This window comes from Macrotis lagotis, chromosome 1 (genome assembly GCF_037893015.1).
Source record: "Macrotis lagotis isolate mMagLag1 chromosome 1, bilby.v1.9.chrom.fasta, whole genome shotgun sequence".
In the NCBI taxonomy this organism is placed as follows: Eukaryota; Metazoa; Chordata; class Mammalia; order Peramelemorphia; family Peramelidae; genus Macrotis; species Macrotis lagotis.
This window is the reverse complement of record NC_133658.1, coordinates 825,588,575-825,602,610: the sequence shown is the minus strand read 5'-3', so window position 1 is coordinate 825,602,610 and position 14,036 is coordinate 825,588,575. Positions and strand designations below refer to the sequence as shown.

At 34.5% G+C, this 14,036-nt stretch overlaps 1 long non-coding RNA gene across 1 annotated transcript in view; it reads right to left on the bottom strand.

Moving 5' to 3' along the window:
* LOC141488857 (uncharacterized) overlaps positions 1–13,459 on the bottom strand; it is a 105,628-nt gene extending 92,169 nt beyond the window's left edge. The window contains exons 1-2 of the long non-coding RNA XR_012468829.1: positions 13,284–13,459; positions 9,573–9,657 (exon numbers count right to left, since the gene is read on the bottom strand). This is a non-coding gene — a long non-coding RNA (uncharacterized LOC141488857). The remainder of the gene's footprint in view (positions 1–9,572; positions 9,658–13,283) is intronic.
* Between the last annotated feature and the right edge of the window lie 577 nt (positions 13,460–14,036).

Below are 14,036 nucleotides of genomic sequence, written 5' to 3'. Positions count from 1 at the left end.
AATAACTATTTATTAATCACTTACACTGTCTAAGCATTGTGCTAAATTCTGGGTACCTGCAACCCCAAAAGAAATAGCTATCCCAAGCCCTCTTCTTAAATGGAAGTTTTGGAGCTCATAGTTCTATTGCCCAGTCAAAGGGGTAGAAATTTCTAATGAGAATTGAGTGCCAAGTCTGATTTGATCTTGCCAGATGATGAAGCTTTCCTTTGATGATGTTCTTGGAGTCATTTTGGAAAAGTCCAAAAGGAGTGCAATTAGTTGGGAAAGAAGGTATTTATTAAGTGACTACTGTTTGCAAGACACTGTGCTAATCACTATAAGGTTACAAAGAAAAACATGAGACAGTATCTGTTCTGAAGGAGCTAACATGGGGGGGAGAGAAATGCAAACAATTATGTATAAAAAAGTTTTACATAGAATAGCAAATAATCAATAGAAAGAAAGTATTAGAATTGAGGGATTGGAAAAGACTTTCTATAGAAGGGCAAATTTAGACAAAATCTTAAAGGAAAACTAAGAAAGCCTAAAGGTAGTGATGAGAAGAAAGAACCTTCCAGGTGTGGGGGAACAGCCAGTGATGATATCTGAAGTCAATATATAAAAACAAAAACAAGGAACAAAGGAAGAATGTGGAACTTTATTCTAACCACCTTATCAGCATGCAAACTGCAGAAGGAACAGGTCCAAACCAGACCTACCTAACCTATTCAAGAGTCTCAGAGAGGACTAGTCTGAACACAAAATCTCAATCTAAGAACTGAGACTGAAAATATGATTAAGTAGGAAGAAAACACCAAACATAATAAAGAAATATTGTGTGTTAAAAGAAACCCAAGTGGTAAATCCAGGAGAAAAGAGTAGTCCCAAAAGCAGTGCCTCGGAGGAAAAAAATGTGTTACCACACATCAAGAATGACTAGAAACAATGAAGAGATTCTAAAAAGGAAATTATAAATGAAATGTGAGTTCTGGAGGGGAAAAAAAAACAAAAGAATAGCTTAGAACAAGAAGTAGAAAACGTAATGAAATAATGAACTCTCTGAAAAATAGAATGAAATAACAGAATTTAATGACTCCATGAGACAACTTGAAATGTTAGAACAAAAGAAGTCTACCTCCTATGCCACAGTGTTTTTCTTTATTTTTTGTTTAGGTTTGTTTTTTTTTTTTGCAAGGCAGTGGGGTTAAGTGGCTTGCCCAAGGCCACACAGCTAAGTAATTATTAAGTGTTTGAAGTCAGTCAGGTACTCCTGACTCCAGGGCCGGTGCTCTATCCACTATGCCACCTAGCCGCCCCACACCATAATGTTTTTCAATGGAGGAATAGGTCAGCCTAAGTTTCAGGGGAATAGGAGTTATAATAGGAAAGAATCATGACTTGTTTCTATGGATATTCAGATTAATCCAGTGACCAATAATGACTTCATAAAAATTACAATGAAAAATTTTTCCCACCTCTCAACAGAGAGGTGGTGATCTCTATATATATATGGTCTATACATATATACGTGTGTGTGTATATGTGTGAAGAATGAGGAATATATCAGACATGGTCGAATATTGATAGTTCTGTAACCTTTTGTTACAAGCCTAGAATTTTACATGAAGGTAGAATAGGAAGCCATTGAGAAGGTAAAAATAAAAAAAAAAAATGAATTCATTGCTGGAGGACTTTGAACAAAGATCGGAAGACTTTTTTGAAATGTTGTAGAGGGAATTCTTTCTCAGATCAGACTATTCCTAGGCCCCCCTTCTAATTGTGTCTATGATTCTATTATTTATAGATCATCTATAGTCAGACTTCAAGAATATATGCAATACGATGAACACAGAGACCTAGAGAAGCCCTCCTGCTCTAGAAAACAATTTACTATACTGTGAAAAGGCTTTTTGGATAATTTTTAGAGAAGCAGATTTTGTTAGCAGGGAACAGGAATAAAGTATAAAGAACCTGGGAACTTGGTTAAAAATGGGAAACACTGTCATTGTAGGAGAAAGATCATAAAATCATAATTTAGAGCTAAGAGGCACCTGACCATTGAATCAGTTCTCCTCGCAATTTTGTTGATTAAAAACTAAAGCTCAGAAATGTTAAGTGACTTATCTTAAGGCACCCAGTGAGATTCAGAGGTAGGATTTAAACCTACATTCTCTGATTCTGCAAGTAGTTTGCTCTCTCCCCATATAATCCTAACTGAAGAAACTAGGCACAATTTTTCTTCCTAGATGTAACTGAAAATTCAAGGGTTAAATAGGATGGATGTCAGAAGGAGAGTTAATACGATCTTGGTTTCTGAATTCTTTTTGGCCCTATAAAAGAAAATGCAGTGCAATTTAAAATAGCATTATTTCAGCAAAAAAAATAACCTATGTGTTTTGACAAATTAAAGCAACTACTGCCTCATTTGAACTAGAATAAATGTTTCCACTTATATCACAACTCTGCCCAGAGCAGACACAGTAATTATGACTGGTCAGCACTACAGACCCACCACCCACACTTGCTGAGTTCACCTACTGAATTCTCACTTGAGGGCCACAATACTGAACTGCCAAGAGCTCTGACAATAGAGGCTAAATTTGGAGACCTGAATAAGTCTGAAAGTCATTCTCTGGCCCAATAGAAGCAGAATATTCCAGTGTGAGTGTGTGAACATCAAATTGGCTTTTTTTTTCATTCTCTGAAAATGACTTAGCCTAACTTCTGATGAAGTCATCCCTCACACACTCAAAGAGGCATCTTCTTTGCCCACAGTGGAATATTCCCACAGTGACAGCCCAAAGAGCTCTGTTGACCCCTCATGCTAAGGAAAATTTAATTCTAAACAGAACTTTTAAAAAATCTAAACAGAACCAGAAAAAAATAATATTTGTGACCACTATTGTTCTATTGATATAAAAGGCCTGATACAAAGAGAAAGATTTGTACAAGAGGATTTCATGTCTCCAGTAATTCCAATTGTGAATTTTGTATTTGTTGAAAGAAAGGCATGGGATCATAGATTTAGAGCTAGAAGGAATATTAGAGTTTGTGTAACTCAACTCCTTCATTTTCCAAAGGAGTAAACTGAAGCCCAAGGAAGTTAAGTGACTTGTCCAGGGTCACACATTTTAGAAGAGGCTAAGTCTGAAATTGAACTCAGTTCCTCTAACTCTAGATCTAATGTATTACTCACTTTCATAATCTCTTTCATAATGCCTGTATTCAACCAATAAATTCTTACTCATCTCAACTAGAACCCATGAAAGCTCAGTCAAAGATTTTGTTTAATTAGTAATTTTAGCAATAGCAGGTTGTAGGATTGATAGATGGAAAGAGTCTTAGGGATTACTTAGTCCATTGCCTTTAAAAAAAAAGATGAGGAAATAATAACACTAATATAGCAATTGGAAAAAGCTGGACACTGTGATAAGCATTTTACAATTATCATCTCATTTGATCCTTACACAATTTTTGGGAGGCAAACCCCATTATTATGCCCATTTTACAACTTAAGGAAACTGAGGCAAACAGGGTCACATAGTCACATAATTTGCCCAGGGTCACATAGTCTGGGGCTGGACTGAACTCAGGTTTTACTGACACCAAGCTCAGCATTCCACCCACTGAACATAACATTGTGACATCAATAATCAGTGCTGAGTCAGGATTTGAACCTGGAGCTTTTAATTCCAAATTCAGTCCTCTTTTCATTGTAGTACAATAAAGAAAAGATGAAGCATTTGATTCCAAATCTTTTTCAAAAGTTTACATGAATTTTATTTTTACTTCCAATGACATGATACACAAAAGCTCAAGAACAAAAGGTAAAGAAAACAAGTGTGCAAGCAGAAACAGAAGGGAGATGAATTTCACAGGACCACAGAGATAGAAGGAAACTTAAAAGTCACCTAGTCTAATCCATTTTATAGTTAAGGAAACTAAGCAACAAGGTCACTGTGGCTCTAAGCATCAGAGTCTATGTCTGAAACATGCCCTAGGACTTCCAAGTAGAGCATTCTTTCCAATATGCTGTTCTCTACAGGTGAGTATAGCTTTCATTATTTTCTATTCCAGGATATAGTTGCATGTAACTGAACTTGTAGTTGTTGCAAGATGATTATGTCAATGAGTATTTTATTCCCCTGGTTCCATATTCCTTTTACATCATTGGAATTTTCAGAGCAGTATAAGAATATTAATTAATTGGAAGAGAAGCCCCACTTACACACTCTGATTTCATTCATTCAGCAGGTAGATAGTGAGCAGGGTCCTGTGATGAGGAGAATGCAAAAGATATATAAAATGAAGAGTCAACATAGTTGGGAAGACAAGACTGATAAAACTGAAGCAATTGTTTCAGGAACGATGAAAGAGAAAAAGTTGCTGAAGAGCTCAGAAAGAGAGGCAGTGAAGATCTGGAGCTGGAGAAGTTAGAGGCTTGGTGGAAGAAGTGGAGGGGAGAGAGAGAGAGAGAGATTGAGAGAGAGAGAGAGAGAGAGAGAGAGAGAGAGAGAGAGAGAGAGAGAGAGAGAGGAGCAGGTGGGAAGGACATTCCAGGTTGAAGAAAAGGCATGAGCAAAAACTTGGAGTGCTTAAAAAAATTGTAAGAAGCCCTTCCTGGCTAAAATATCAGCTCCAGGGTCTCTCAGTATTGTCCCAAGTCCCCCTATTAGTGTTTTGAAGTCTGTTCCTATCTTCAGGAGCCTCCTGGTAAAATGCACATTTCCCTCAGAAAAGGTAATACAATATACAATTATCAGTAAGATGGCAGCCAGCTGAGAGCAAAGTGAGCCAAGAACTGAGAAATACAAATAAGGGAGAGGAGAGGGGAGTATAGATAATGTTTTCTGACTTCATCATTTGTCCAAAGCCAGCCCTAAAGCACTGGATACATTTTTAATTTCTAAAAAAAAAAAGTTAATTATGCTGTTAATTAGAGTATTCCCATTTGTGCATGTTAAGTGCTGATCTATGTGGGTAATGATGCACAAAATAACAGCAATTAAGGGCATAACTCTATTTCAGTATCCCTGAGCCTTTGCCAGGAAATTCCTAGTCATAGTCCTGATTACTTACACCTGTGTTCAGGAAGGTGTTAAAGTCCTCCTTTCTTACAAGGAAGGCCTCTAGTATGCTGGGTGGTTCTTATTAGTGAACTAATGAGAGGAGAAGATTCATGAGGGATGGGTAGGAATGGAGGATCTGCATCATTAAAGGAAATTTCCATATTAATGATACCACAAGTCTATTTAAATATTTAAGTACTCTAGTCCTAAGGATGTTAATATAGTCCTGAGGTCAAAACAACAGCATTTAAATCCTCTACAAGAAGAGAAAACAAAACTGAAGAAACTTTCCAGGAGAAAAGAACTAGGACTGAAATTCATCTTCAAATGGAGACCCGGGATCTGCAAAATTATTAATAAGAATACATGATCATACAGTATTTTAAGACATAAAGCTCTTTCACAATAGCCCTGTAAGGAAGGTATTGTAGGTATTACATCCCAGGTAAGGGATATGAATAGATAAGGAAAGTTAAGCAAACTATCCATAGTCATATGATTTATTTTAGCAATTTCAACATGTCTCAATCAATCTGTTAGCTCTGAACCTTCCATTCTAGTTTAATGATTATTATTAAACTATAGAAATCAGTTTTCCAATAAGTTTCTTCTTCTATTTCTTTCTCTCCCCCTCCCCTCTCTCTTTATATATATATATGTGTGTGTGTGTGTGTGTGTGTGTGTCTGTATGTGTACACATGTATATACATACACTGTCTCTCCCTATATGTGTGTGTTCTTTACTTATAACCTAATAAGTGCTTAATAAATTATTTATTGATTACATGACTGGTGTATTTATAATATGATATGGATATAGATATCTAGATATCTCAAGCCCCTTAATTTCCTAGGTTTAAATGAATGTCAAGGTTATTGATTAAAGAATTTGTTAACAATACAACCAAGATATAAATTATTATTTACAATATATCAGCTGTGAGGAAAATCTCAGTTAAAACAACCCTTACATATCAACTAAGGAAGAATTTGAACCTATGTCTACTGTCTCTGTTCAGAATTCTTTCTGCTATACCAGGTTACCTCCCAAGTGACACACAAGATCAGGAATACAAATAAAAGAGGAATCACTAAAGAGCAGTGTCGCTCCCAGAACTCCTAGTTCCATCATTCTGCATATGAATTAAAAGGAAAACAGTAAATTCTCTTAGAATAAATCATTCTGCTTCAACCATTGAACAAAGCAGAAAAGAGAGAACAGGTAATGAGATAAGATGTTACAAAGGACCCTGATTAGTACAAATAGGGAATCATTGGCCAATTCTTAAGGATTAAGCTGAGAATATGGTGGTCAGGACCTGAACCAATGACAAACTCAGGGTGTCAGAGGCACAACTTTTCTTTTATAGCCAGGTAAACAATGTAGGAAATGGTCCCTCTTGTTACTATCCAAGAAGAACTGTCATTCCTAAGGCTGAAAGACAAAAATAGGGTTGAAAATGTAGTTGATGATGATTGATGATGATAGATAATGATGGATGATAATGGATGATGGGGGTGATGGCCAACATTTAAAGAGCAGTTTAAGCTGACAAAATGCTTTATAGGCATTATCTCATTTGATAAATAAGATCACATGATATATTGGAAGTACTAGATTTTAAGTCAGAGGACTTAAGTTTGAATCCTAACCATGACTAGAACAAGTTATTAGACTGTGAGTTACTTAAGAACAAGGATTATCTTTTGCTTTCTTTGTATCCCCAGCACTTAATAGCCTGAAATATCACAGTAATTTAATAAATATTTATTGAGTGAATGAACTTGTCTCTCTGGTTCTCAGTTTCCTCATCTTTAGAATGAGAATGGTAGAATATATGATCAATTTGAGAAATCCAAGATTTCAACTACTACATTAAGGTCACAATTTGATTTTTTAAGAGCCTGGGAAAACTAGAAGTCAATCTGAAAGGCATTTTATGTTAGTCTCAACTCACTTTTCTCACAGTATATAAAATCCAAATGAATATGAGACCTAGATATCATAAATTAAAGGAACAGAAAAGGAGTAGGTTTTCACAGATACAGATGGGGAAGGATTCTTAACCAAAGAAAGGATAAAGCAACTATCATAAGATAAAATGGACAGCTTTGATTACATGAATTTGAAAAAATTGTTGCACAAATAAAATCAACATAGTTAAATTAGAAAGAAAATGGTAAAATGGTGGAGGGGAGGCAGGGAATCATGGGAATAAACAAACTTCTTTGTCTAAAGTCTGATATTCAAGATGTATAGAGAATTGATTCAAACATATAATTACAAGTCATTCTAATATATAATTACAAGTCCAATGAATAATTACAAGTCAAAGCATATGAACAAATTCTCAAGGGGAAAAAATGAAATTTAAAACAGAAAAATGCTACAAATTACTAATAATAATAAATGAAAAGTAAAACAACTGAGATTATATTATATCTATGTTAAGATTGGCAAAAATGGCAAAAAATGAAAAATGACTATTATTGGAGACAGATATAATTTAAACATAGCTAATGTGACAATTTGTTTTTGCTCGACTACATTTATTTGTTACAAGAGAAATTGTGTTTTTTTTATTAGGAAGAGGAGTAATTGCAAGAGGTGGTGATATTAATACTAAATCATGAGGACAGGAACACTGATGCTCTACTGGTGAAACTGTGAAGTGGCCTAATCATCCTGGAATGCAATTTAGATATATCAAAAAATTATTAACTATGGTCCTTTGAATGTATGCCACTACAACAACTTTTAGAGTTCAAAAAGAGAAGGAAAAGATACATATGTTCAAAATATTTAGAGATGTACTTTTTATTGGAATTTTAAAAAAGAAACAAAGGGGACAATTTGCAATTCTGTGCAAGAAATTGTGGATTGACTAAATCTTGTATGTGAAATAGTGGAATAGTGTTGCATTATAATTCATGTTAGAAATTACAAAAGGAATTGATTCCGAAAAACCTAGGAATGATGCTGAGTAAAGGGATTATGATATACACTCAGAATTAAAGAAATCATACTTCAGAGTTCAGAAAAAGGATTGGTAAGCTATAACCCTATGACATATCTAAAATTCTAAAGGACAGGCTGACTCAGAAGGGCTTTTAAGAACAAAACCCTGACATCATAAACTCAAATAATTATACTAAAAAAGAAAAGAGGAAATTAAAGGGATTTATACACAAAGAGATCATCATGAATTTAAATCCAGTCTGAGACATTTACTAGCTGTGTGATCCTAAGCAAGTCATTTATCCTGTATGCCTCAGTTTCATCTTCTATAAAATGAGTTAGAAAAGAAAATGGTAAAGTACTCAAGTATCTTTGCAAAGAAAACACCAAAAGAGGGCCATGAAGAGTCAGACATGATTGAAATGACTGAACAACATACATCCTAAATTGTCTGCTCTGGCATCTGTAATCTGTAGATGCCTTTTTAAAAACATTGAGGGTTTTCTTGACAAAGATACCAAAGTGGTTTGCCAATTCCTTCTCCAGTTCATTTGGAAGATTACAAAACTAAGGCAAATAGGGTTGAGCACCTTACCCAGGATCACATAACTGGTATGGGACAGAGACCAGATTCGAACTCCGGAAGAGGATTCCTTCTGAAACCAACCACATGGCTTCCCTTAACCCAGTTTAAGGAACTCTTTTGCTATTACAATGGAATCCTTCCTTATTATCAGAGTAAATTATCAATTTCCATCTCTACCCTTTGGAATTTCAATGACCTAGCTATTATTAGGATAATTCGTTATGCACTGGAATATACAGATATTCATTTTACCAAAGTCTGTTTTTGAATAAAGGGTCATTTTTTTCCCCTCACTGAAGAAAAAAATATTAAGCCTCTTATGCTTTGTTGAATCCCTATTGGATGTCACATGTTGAGTCCCTTTCCTGGACTCTTATGTCAAATTCCCTTCTGGATTCCCTCAAACTTCCCCAGGCAAGCATTGGAGGGGAACGGAGACCAGTACTCCATCAAGATCTCTAAGTGCTCTGTTTATTTACCAAAATACCAGTGCTTAAATACCTTCCCAGTCTCTAATCCACTTCCACTCCTGTGGCACTTAGTAAGATAGGACTCTGATGCTCAAGGACACCAGGTGATGATAGTTTACAATGCTCCCACACATAACAGTCCCTAACAGTACTTCTTTGTAAAACAAAATGTTTGTATTTATTTATGATTGTTAAGATCACAAATAAAAGATAACGAAAGAAAAAAATTAATAAAAATACATGCTGTTAAGATAAGTTTCCTGTGCATTAATCTCTTTAAAGAGTTTCTCTTCATATAGATTTTATAGGTTTAAGGGACCTCTGAGATGATCAAACAATTCCTTCCTTTTATATCTAAGAAAACAGAGAGCCATAGAGGGTAAATGATTACACAAATAGTAAATTGAAAATGCCAGATTTGAGCACAAGTCCTTTGATATAAAATCTAGTTTTACCTATTTCCAAAATCACATAACATAATCTCTTCACAATCATTTGAGAATTACCTGAGTTCAAATCTGGCCTCAGTTGCTTGCCAGCTATGTAACTCTGGGCAAGTTGTTTAACTCCTGTTTTCCTAAGTGTCCTCATCTGTAAATGGAAACAATAATAGTAACCACCTTTCAGAATTGTGAGGATCAAGTAAAGCAAGAATTGCAAAGTGAAGTTAAATATTATTATAATTTGTGACTTTGTCAATTTCCTTCTTGAGAGCATTCCCATTTCTCTCTAGCCAACTTCCCTTAGAAAATTTTTAGGTTATGGAATCTTAACTGCTTTGCTCTGAATTCTGTGATATATACTTTCTCAGATCTATTATGTGCCTCACATTAGGCTCTCCCATTTTTTTTGAAGAATTACATTATTATTGAGGCATCAAAAATTTGTGCTTTTGGGGCTGTTAAGATTTACATTGACTACTTGTTCATTTTAATTTTATTGTTATGATTCTGTACATTTGTACATTCATATGTATATATCTGAAGTCATGTGTTTTATTGCTGCTTTATTCTTAGATATTGTTTCTTATGAAAAACTGATTCTCTTCACTTCTTCCTGTGCCATAATGTCTTCTCTCTGTGAAATCCACTTCATTAAATATTGGGGAGTTTTCTGACCTCACTTTCCATTTAAGATGCTCTTGATAAAACTTTTTAAGTCTCTGGGATAATATACATTTTGTTGAACATGGTTAGGATAGTCTATCCCTCCCCCAAACCTCCTAGTTTCTATATCTCCCATTATGATCCAGAAATATGGTTCATCATCTTCTTAACTAGCTAATGATTCACAAATCCAGCTCTCCAATATGATCTTTGACTAGTAGTGATTTTTTTAAAAATCTGTATACTACAAATGTCTTTAATTTTTTGCTTAGAATTAACAATACTTTCCAGATTTCTTCTAGTAGAATCGTTTGTTCTCACATCAGTCGCCAGAAGTAGGTTGGTCAATTGGCTTACCAAAACTCAACAGGCTCTCCACAGAAAGGTAACATACTTTCTACCATTCATTTCAATTGGATATGTGAATACATGAGTGCCTTCTATCACATAATCATTGATCATGATTCCCTCATCTCTTTTTCTCTGACTAGTATAAGGTGGCTTCTCTCCTTGTTACATTTGTTGATCCTTAACATCATTTCATAGGACAGAATTGAGACCAGCTGATAGGCCCCAGTTCCCTCCTCTATGGAAAAACCTAGCCTTCTTCCCTTCCTCCTCTTTGCTGCAGTCTTCTATATACCAATCTACTTGCACAAGCAGGATGTCCCTCTGCATTTTCAGATTTTGTTTCTTCTCTGATTTCTTTTCGTGTTCTTCCATTCTTTTCTTTTCCTTTGAAGTTTCTTCAGACTTTTCACTCATTCTTCTAATAGGGAGACCAATCTGTATATTGTGTAAACAAGTATTATTTGACACTGGCAGTAATACAAATATAACATTCTCAACAGACTGTTAAAAATTTTTCCTTTTCCTCCATGAAGGATGATGGAAATAAGATATTCAGTTGTCCATCATTCTTACAGGCAACTCTTGGGACTTAATTATCCCTTTAAACTATCTGTTTGCTCTGCCTGTTTTCTGGTGGCTGAGGCTGGGATATTCTGAATAAAACTTTATCTATAGGAGAGTTTCCTACATCTATTATTAGACTATGAAATGCTTGCTTGCATGCCCAGCTGTATTTGATCAACAATTAGCAGGTTCCTGGCAAAGACCTAATGAAAAAAGTCATTGCCCTGAGCTGTTGTCTGCTATACAATCTTATGGAGAAATCCATTATGTTGGTAGCAGTCCAGTTTCGCATTGCAGGTTAACAGTCAGTCACTGGTTCTCAAAGAAAAATAATAGCAACATTTCCAATCTCTTCTTTATGTGTATAAACCAAAGTTCTCCCTTTGAACTTCCATATTTATGAAAGATACAGCTGTTGCCTCTTTAAACAGATGTTCAGACTTGAAAAGGTTAACTAATTTCATTTCCTTGCTTAAATTTATCTATGATCAGAACTGAGTCATACTGAAAATACTCCTACAAGATCTGACCTTTTACTTAAATCCCACATTGAGATAATATTATATACCTAAAGTAGTTATCAACCAGAATGTTTTTTTTTCTTAAGCATATTTAAAGTAAATTACTTTTAAATGACAGAAACTGTTTTCAATTAAACCTCTTACTGGCAATCAGTTAGCAAGTTATACATGCTTGAATATTTTTCTTTATATAACAATTATAACATAAATGCTATAATATCAACACTATGAAAACTATAATCTACCTTTGTGTTTATTTCTTGTCAAAATAAACTTCGTAAATTGAATTTGTTTTTATAGTGTTTCATAGCCATTAATGACAATAGTGTATTGGTCTCAGGTTAAAAGCAATGAAAGTAGTAGTTGAATGACATTTTTATTGAATTACCCAAAAAGTCTTGTTCAAACAGATGAAGATAATTAATTCTGTTAATTCCTTGTGCTGAAAGGTATTTTCTTCAAATAGAAAAATTTCACTGTATTCTAACAGAATATTTTCTCATTTTGAAATAAGATTTAGATGGAAAGACTAAATTGTTGCTTTGCTTACTCAGTAAAATGATGTGACTGAATTTGAACATTGCTGACTGTTAGGATTCATTATTAGGGGTTGGCCCAAAGATTTTGATAACTTAATATCTTGATTTAAAAAAAGAAACTTGTTTTTATTCAAGTTTTGGGGAGTCTACTGGAAATATATCTAAGAACTAACAGCTAAAATAATGTACTTTTATTTCTTAATTTTTCCATTTATCTTCAATTTGATCCTTAATTCTTTCCCTTCCTTTACATGGTCTTTCCCAACCCTTCTTAATTCTAGTGCTTTCCCTATTTCCTATTTATCCTGAATATAGCTTATTTTTTACCTTTGTGTTTGCTTTCTGTCTCCTTTAGACTGCAAGCTCCATGAGGTCCTTTTTTATCCCCAGAATTTAGCACAGTAACTAGCAGAGTAGACATTTAATAAATGTTTATTGATTGATTACTTATTCAGAAGCCTTCTTTATTATTGGCAATTTTCATTTCCTTAAAAATTCACCTTGGTGAATCAAGAAAACAGATACACAGGAGCAAAATAATCCATTGATAAATCACTTCCAAAATCATTTTAAGGAGAGTCTGCTACTTCAGCTATGAGCTGTGGCAAATTGACGTCTTTTTTTATTAACTTTTAACCAGGCCAGCAAAAAAATTATCATATGCCTTCCAGACAAATATTTCTCTAATCTGGCTCTGAAAAACTTTTAAGCAAGTTCCTTTGGGCAGAAGAACTGAGGGAGGCAAGAGTGAAGTAATGATTAAGACCATGAATATAGAGTCAAGAATTCTTGGGTTTGAATCTTGTCTCAGATAATTGACTAGCTATGTGATCCTATGTAAATTATGTATCTTCTCTGAGCCTCAACTTCCTCACCTGTAAAATGATGATAAGAGAAGCAACCACCTCACAAGGCTATTATGAGATGAAATGAAAGTACTACATAAATGTGAGCTATTATTAATAAGTAATTTGTCTAACAGTTCCAGGATCATGTTTGTCAGCCAATAAGTACAGAGCTAAACTAATACATTGAGGTTCACTTTGCTTTAATTGAAAGGAAAGAAGGACCTGGTATGTGTGTGTGTGTGTATATGTATTACATACTTACACATAGATGTAAAAAGCTTTCCCTACCTCCTTCCATTATTCCCTATAGGAAGAAGCTTCCCATGCAGTAGATGTCTCCTTAAATGACTTGTAAAGAACATATCTCCAATGGCAATCACTGATCACTATCTTCTCTGCGGGCTCCTTTTATCTAGAGACTTTGCTTCCAGTTAGATTCTAAGATAGTGATTCCTCACTCCAGTGGCCTGTTATAAATGGTATAAAAGAGAAGAACAAATGGAAAATTAAGGACATGTTAAAGTGAAATAAGCATTATTTCTAAAGTTCTGGGCCCATAGGGCCTTTATCAAGTGTGCCCAAAGTCCATTTCTAAGCTATTTAAGCTTAAAACTGCACTAAGACTTTTGGGACACTCTATCACCTATGTCATTTTGGGCTAATCACTTCAATTCTTGGGACCTTGGTTTCCTCATGTTTAAAATTAGATTTGCTGAATTGCAATTAAACCAGTTAATTTTCTACTGCTAGTATTTCTTGACTACTATGCAAAAGGGATAACTTTCTATTCACAGTAAAACTTATTTTTAATAACCCCTAAGGTTCCTTCCAAAAAAAATACTAGGGTTTTGGATTGTTATTATGTGATAAAATGATTATCCCAATTTGTGAGCCTCACTAAACAGCATATCACAACCTTACATTGCAATAAGTAGGCTCTTGATAAATGCTAATTAATTTATTGGTTAACAAATTCATGTATAATACATTTTCTATTTATATTCCCTATTTAGTACATAGGAATTACTTTTCCCTGGTTCT